Below are 6,779 nucleotides of genomic sequence, written 5' to 3'. Positions count from 1 at the left end.
AAAATTGGCTACAGTATAGTACCATCTTGTACCAATTATCTGGACATACCTTTAACAAACTTTGGACCATAATGTTATTATCCACTTTTAATGTAAATACTTTTAATTATATTTTAATGTTAGTATTTTTAATATAGTATAAAGACAAATGTATATTGTCTTTGACTGTAATAAAGATCTTACTTACTTACCTCAGTGTCAGCATTAGGCATGACATGTAGACCAGTGGTGGGATTCAATATTTTTTACTACTGGTTCTATGGGTGTGGCTTGGTGCACATGGCAGGGGAAGGATACTATAAAATCCCCATTCCCTCAGCTGGGACTCAGGAAGCAGAGAACAGATGGAGGCGGGGGCAGTTAGTATTTACCAGTTCTCCAAACTACTCAAATTTTCCACTACAGGTTCTCCAGAACTGGTCAAAACCTGCTGAATACCCCCTCTGATTTAGACAGTGGTGGGATTCAGCCCGTTCGCACCTATTCGGGAGAACCGGTTGGTAACTTCCTAAGTAGTTCAGAGAACCAGTTGTTGGAAGAAATCTCATTTTGTTTTTTCCACTTTACAGGGCTAATCCTATAAGGAAGGCAGGAAGGAAACATTCTAGTGTTGTTTCTAGCCTAATCTTTATTGACCTGCTTACAGAAACTGCCTCTCCGGTTAACCCTTATTACATTGTAACAGCTAAGGCGAAGCGCCCATTGACCTGAATGACCTTGAGTTGGCCACACCTACCCAGTCACATGACCACCGAGCCCCACCTACCCAGATAGTCATTAGGGCAGAGAATCGGTTGTTAAATTATTTGAATCCCACCATTGGATTTAGACATCTGCATTTGACAATCCTAAGCATTATTTCTGTAGTATGTGAATTTAAAAATATTGTACAATAGTTTGTTCACTTTCTTAAATCTCCTTTCTTTAATATCAATACATGGAGTTACCTCTTCCAATCTCTAAATCATTGTGTTGTTCCCCAGATTTGCTGATGGGTTCGGTTAAAATCTTTATGGATTCTTCTTTTGGTTCTCATTTTTCTGTAGATATTCCATCAATACCATTAACCCCCTGACTTAGTAACAATTGGAGTGCTGACCTGTCATCACTTCGACTACTTGAGGCTCTGATATATAAAGAAATAACTTCTGAAGTATTGTGGATGCTGCCATTGCTAGTATACAAAACTTCAGTAAGCTCCTATTTTTTGTTTAATCATTTTTAATCAATTGCTAATCTATCTAGTATATTAATTTAGTGTTAGAAATTTCTGAGTTCAATGATCTTTTGAAATTCTTTCATTATTTTTCTGGGTGTTTTTCTATTTTTTGTGTGGTATATATGTGTGTATACACAGACACACAGTCACACACGCATGTATATGTGAGTTCCGACAGGCACTACTGCAGGTTCGCTCGTGGGCACATTGCGTGTGCATGCACAGTGCAATAAAAATTGTTCTGTGCATGGACAGAAGCGAAATACAAGATAGGGGTGCCTACACCATCACCGAGACAACCGGTTTGGGGGTGCGGCCAACCTTGGTCACTGCCAGTTCCAGCGACCCTGGCTGCCAAACCACTAATGGTTCGGCCAAACCGGTAGTAATGGTTGTAATTCCATAATCAAGATTAAGACTGATGTTTTTACAGAGGTTATTGTGTTCCTGCTTGCTGTCTTTTCTAAAAACGTTCTGAAATCCTTAATTAAATTGCTTCTTGAGATCATTGTCTTTCTTGCCTTTGGCTTCTTAACAATTTCTCTTCTTGATAATTTCTACAATTAATTTGAATATCCCATTTGCTTTCTTCTGTTCCTTGGTTGTTGGCTGTTTCTTTTACATATATTCTTAACAACCTCTTTGATTTAATTCCATAGTTCCTGTTTTCTGTCAATGAGGATTTCAAGCGGTTTCTGATGTTATCCTTAAAATGGTGATATATTCTCAAGAGATGACAGCAAATAGCCGTCTTCATTTTTCCTCTTTAGCTTGACTTGAAAATTACACATGAGCATGAACTTGAAATTCAGAAAAATAACTAGATTGAAAGAAAACAATGAACTATTACAGTACTTCATTTCTATTTTCTAGATGATATAGTTCGGTTATATTTCCCTCCTTTTTATTACAATACAAAACAAAATACAATTTCTAGTTTCTGTAAGGACTGAAGTTCACCACAAAACTTGTCAGACATCTTTTCTGCATCAGGGATAGATCATAAACTGGATCTCTGTCATTTTAATATGTTGTCTATGAAGTCCAATCGTCCTTATTCAGTTCTTGACTGCATTGTAATGAAGTACAGCCCTTGCTGTTTTTTTCCTGGTTATAAGGACAAGCATTCAATTAGAGTATCTTTCAGTTAGCTGATGCCTTATATATTAAATGAGTTTATTCCATTTTTCACTGTTTTGAACTTTCCCACATTGATGCTTGTTTTTAGTTCAGGTTCCTACTGTAACTATCTTTACATCTTTGGAATTTCTTTCACCGCATGACAACAGTGGCAACGAAATATTCATAATTCTTTAATCTAGTTACCTGATAAGCACTAAATAGTCTGCAAGATATACACTCTGTCTCCGTATTATGTTCTGTCAGACCTCGAAGCCATCTTTTACATTTGGGCCACATTTTCTACTGTGGGAAAATGAGAGGGGGAATTGTATGGAGTTTGGGTGAGATATAGTCAAAATAACATTCTTTCACAATGGAAGCAGCAGAACAGGACTGAGATGGGGAGATAGTCAGGATCTAAAATTAAACTTTCAGACAAGTTCACAGCATGTAAGCAGTCTTCTAGAAATTTTAGACTATAACTCTTTAATCCCTGTCTATTAGCTCTGCTAGTTGGAATAGGCATTCATAACAGAAAGCTGCAAGAAGGCAGATGGTTAGGAAGCTGGAAGCACCGCAACAGGAACAGTTGGAAAATAACAGAGCTCTGATGGGCTCTGTGAAAACCCAACCGGACACCCGCTACCAGGGACCTTCGGATCAAAACCATTCTGGAGGAACAAGTGAAAAAGAAGAAACATCTTGATAACCAAAGAGGAACTGGCAGTTTCTCGAAAGGTCTGAGATAAAGTTCTTCAAATTAGCAGTGGCAGCGGCCACATTAATGGCGGCTTTAAAGTCGGGGCAACCGGACCAAACCATTTGAGCAGGAGAGGTGCTGAAACAAAGTGTTGGACCTGGGTGAAAGAGTGATCAACCCAACTTTAAATTTGGATTTAAAAGAGACCTGGAGTGGAAATGCCCGGACTATGTCCGAGCATTAAGAACCGCAAAAAGATCTTATATTTCTGCCTTGGTTGCGTCCGCCGAGTCGCGCCCAGCCGCCCTGTTTAGGATAACCCGCTCCCTCCTTAATAGGAGGGATGCGGGAGACCCCTTGCAGGGTAGGGCTGAGGATTATGCTCAATTCTTGGCGGACAAAGTAGCTCGGTTTCGATCGGACTTGGACTCCACCGCAGTAGGTCCAGCTGAGTCACAGGAGGATTACTTGTTACATCAGCTCTGGGTTGAGTTCCAGGAAGTTGCCTCTGGGGATGTGGACAAGGCCATTCGAGCTGTAAGTGCCTCCACTTGTATTTTGGACCCGTGTCCCTCCTGGCTGGTGGCTAACAGCAGGGAGGTGACACATGGCTGGATCCAGGCGGTTGTCACCGCCTCCCTTCGGGAGGGGCACTTCCCCGCCGTACTTAAAACGGCGGTGGTGAGACCCCTCCTGAAGAAACCATCGTTAGATCCAGCCATCTTAAACAACTTTCGTCCTGTCTCCAACCTTCCCTTTATCGGGAAGGTTGTTGAGAAGGTGGTGGCCTTTCAGCTTCAACGGGCCTTGGAGGAAGCTAGCTATCTTGACCCCTTCCAGTCCGGCTTCAGACCTGGTTACAGCACAGAAACCGCTTTGGTCGCATTGACCGATGATCTCTGGAGGGCCAGAGATGGAGGCTATGCGTCCATCCTGGTTCTCCTTGACCTCTCAGCGGCTTTCGATACCATCGACCATGGTATCCTTCTGCGACGACTGCGGGAGGTGGGAGTGGGAGGCACTGTTCTGCGGTGGTTCTCCTCCTACCTCTCGGACAGGTCGCAGTCGGTGTTGGTCGGGGGGCAGAGATCGTCCCTGAGGCCCCTAACATGTGGGGTACCTCAGGGTTCGGTCCTATCCCCCCTACTATTTAACATATACATGAAACCGCTGGGCGAGATCATTCGGAGGCACGGGATAAAATACCATCAATATGCGGACGATACGCAATTGTATCTGTCCGCCCCGTGCCAACTCAATGAAGCGGTGGACGTGATGAACCAGGGTTTGGAGGCCGTTAGGAACTGGATGAGTGCTAACAAACTGGTACTCAACCCGGATAAGACCGAGTGGCTGTTGTGTTTCCCCCCCAATAATTTGGCTAATATACCAACGCTTAGGCTGGGGGGTCAAATTTTATACCCCTCAGATAGGGTCCGCAACTTAGGAGTCCTCCTGGACCCACAGCTGACTTTTGATCACCAGCTGTCAGCTGTGACCAGGGGGGCATTTGCCCAGGTTCGCCTGGTCCGCCAGTTGCGGCCCTACCTAGACCGGGGGGCTCTCACAACAGTCACTCGAGCCCTTGTGATCTCTAGACTGGAATACTGCAATGGGCTCTACATGGGGCTGCCCCTGAAGTGCATCCGGCGACTGCAGCTAGTCCAAAATGCAGCCGCGCGAGTGATAGTGGGCGCACCGCGGTTCGCCCACGTTACACCTGTCCTCCGCGAGCTGCATTGGCTGCCTGTTGGTCTCCGGGTGCGCTTCAGGATACTGATGACCATCTTTAAAGCACTCCATGGTAGCGGGTCTGGGTACTTGAGAGACCGCCTTCTGCCGATTACCTCCCTAAATCGACCAATTAGATCGCACAGACTGGGCCTCCTCCGAATTCCATCTGCCAGTCAATGTCGACTGGCGACCACACGGAGGAGAGCCTTTTCTGTTGCCGCCCCGACCCTGTGGAACGAGCTCCCCATGGAGATCCGTACCCTCACCACTATCCAGACCTTCCGCGCAGCCCTCAAGATCTGGCTCTCCCAGCAGGCCTGGGGATAGGTTTCCAATTACCCGCCCGAGTGTTTGATCGCTGAATGAAAGTTGTGTTTTATTATTTTTTCTTTGTGCACATATTGTTTTGTTTTTGACCTTGCACCCCCCTCCCCTGTGGTTGTAAGCCGCCCTGAGTCCCCTCAGGGAAAAGGGCGGCATATAAATCCCAATAAAACCTTAAAACCTTAAACCTTAAATCAGCGGCTATTTGGCAGATGGGGGATTTAACAGAGGAAAAAATGAAAGGGCAGAGACTAAAATGGAAAGCCCTAGAAGACTTTTTATTCCCAAATTTGGACTTGGAAACATCAAAAATAATAAAAGAACTCAGGGGGAAATTTCCTTTCTTTCTTTTTTTACCTTTTTCTATTTTTTTCATGGAATAAATACGGATTTGACAGCTTTCACAGCTAGAACACATTGCCTAGAGCGGAGAGGGAGACATCTACTGGTGAAAAGAGGATACTACAAGACTTAATAGAAAATAACGGGGTGGGGGGGAAATACAGCTGTAATCTTCAATGTAAAGATACATTGAAGGTGTGAAAAAACAAGGAGGATTTGTTTTTGGAACAGAGTTATGGATTGGATTTACTGTTTCGGTGGAAGAAGAAAAGTAAATAAAAGTGGAACTGAACTTTAGAAATTGGAAATAAGAAAAGAAAAAAAAGAACTTTAAGCTGAAGTAAATGTGATACAACAGAAAACGTTTTTTTAAAAATTGTTTAATTAACCAAAGAGACAAAATGGAATTTTGGATGTATAACAAATTACTTGATATGATAAAAAATGCACATGAAATGTTAAATGGGAAAAAATAGTGGAAACTCAGAGGGAACACCTAGAAAAAGGAGGAGAAAAGGAGAAAGAAAAGGGATTGAATGAGGAACAAGAAGCCACTATAGAAGAAAAAGATTGAAAAAGAAAAATACTTAGATGATTATATTTGGATTTACAGCTATATACTTAAAGGAGACAAGGGGGAAGTGGCCCCCCAAAAGTGAACATTAAAGAGCAAAGGTGGGATTAATGGGTAAAGATGCGGGGGACTGGAGAGAAGTATTAAAACAACAGAATTAAAAAGGAGAAAAAAGATTGGAAAGAAAAAATATAGAAATTTCAAGATTAAGAAAAAGAAAAAGCTAAGTATATGGGTGAAGAAAAGAAAGCATAAGAGAAGTGAATTTCCTGAGAGACTAAGAGAAAATGGTTGAAAGGAGGAAAGAAAAAAAAGGATTTACTAGTAAAAAAGAATGAAATTTGGTAAATATAGCCAATGGTATATATCCAATTAAATTTGAGTATATATGTTATTAATAGTAAAATAGAAAAACATATAGAAATGATACGTAAAATGTGATTAATTTGGAGAGGCAAATATTGATATTGTTTATATATTAAGAAGAAATTAAATTAAGCAGGAAAATATGGAATGAAAATAAGAGGACTGAAATGTAAAATGAAAATATGATGTAAAATGAACTATGCCTAAACGAAGATGTAAAGGGGAAAAACCCAGACAACACTTTGTTTAAAAAAGAAGTTAAAATATGTACCTAAAAATATAAAAAAAAAACTTTTTATTAAAAAAAAAGAAGACAGATGGTTCCATGTTCTCCTCTCCTCTTTCTTTTAATTCAAAACTATGTTGACATAAGTGCCTCTATCATTACATTGAAAATG

Source organism: Thamnophis sirtalis, unplaced genomic scaffold, assembly GCF_051295495.1.
Source record: "Thamnophis sirtalis isolate CommonGarterSnake01/CBP01778 unplaced genomic scaffold, rThaSir2_p1.2 scaffold_1, whole genome shotgun sequence".
Lineage (NCBI taxonomy): Eukaryota > Metazoa > Chordata > Lepidosauria > Squamata > Natricidae > Thamnophis > Thamnophis sirtalis.
Note: the sequence above shows the minus strand (reverse complement) of the source record.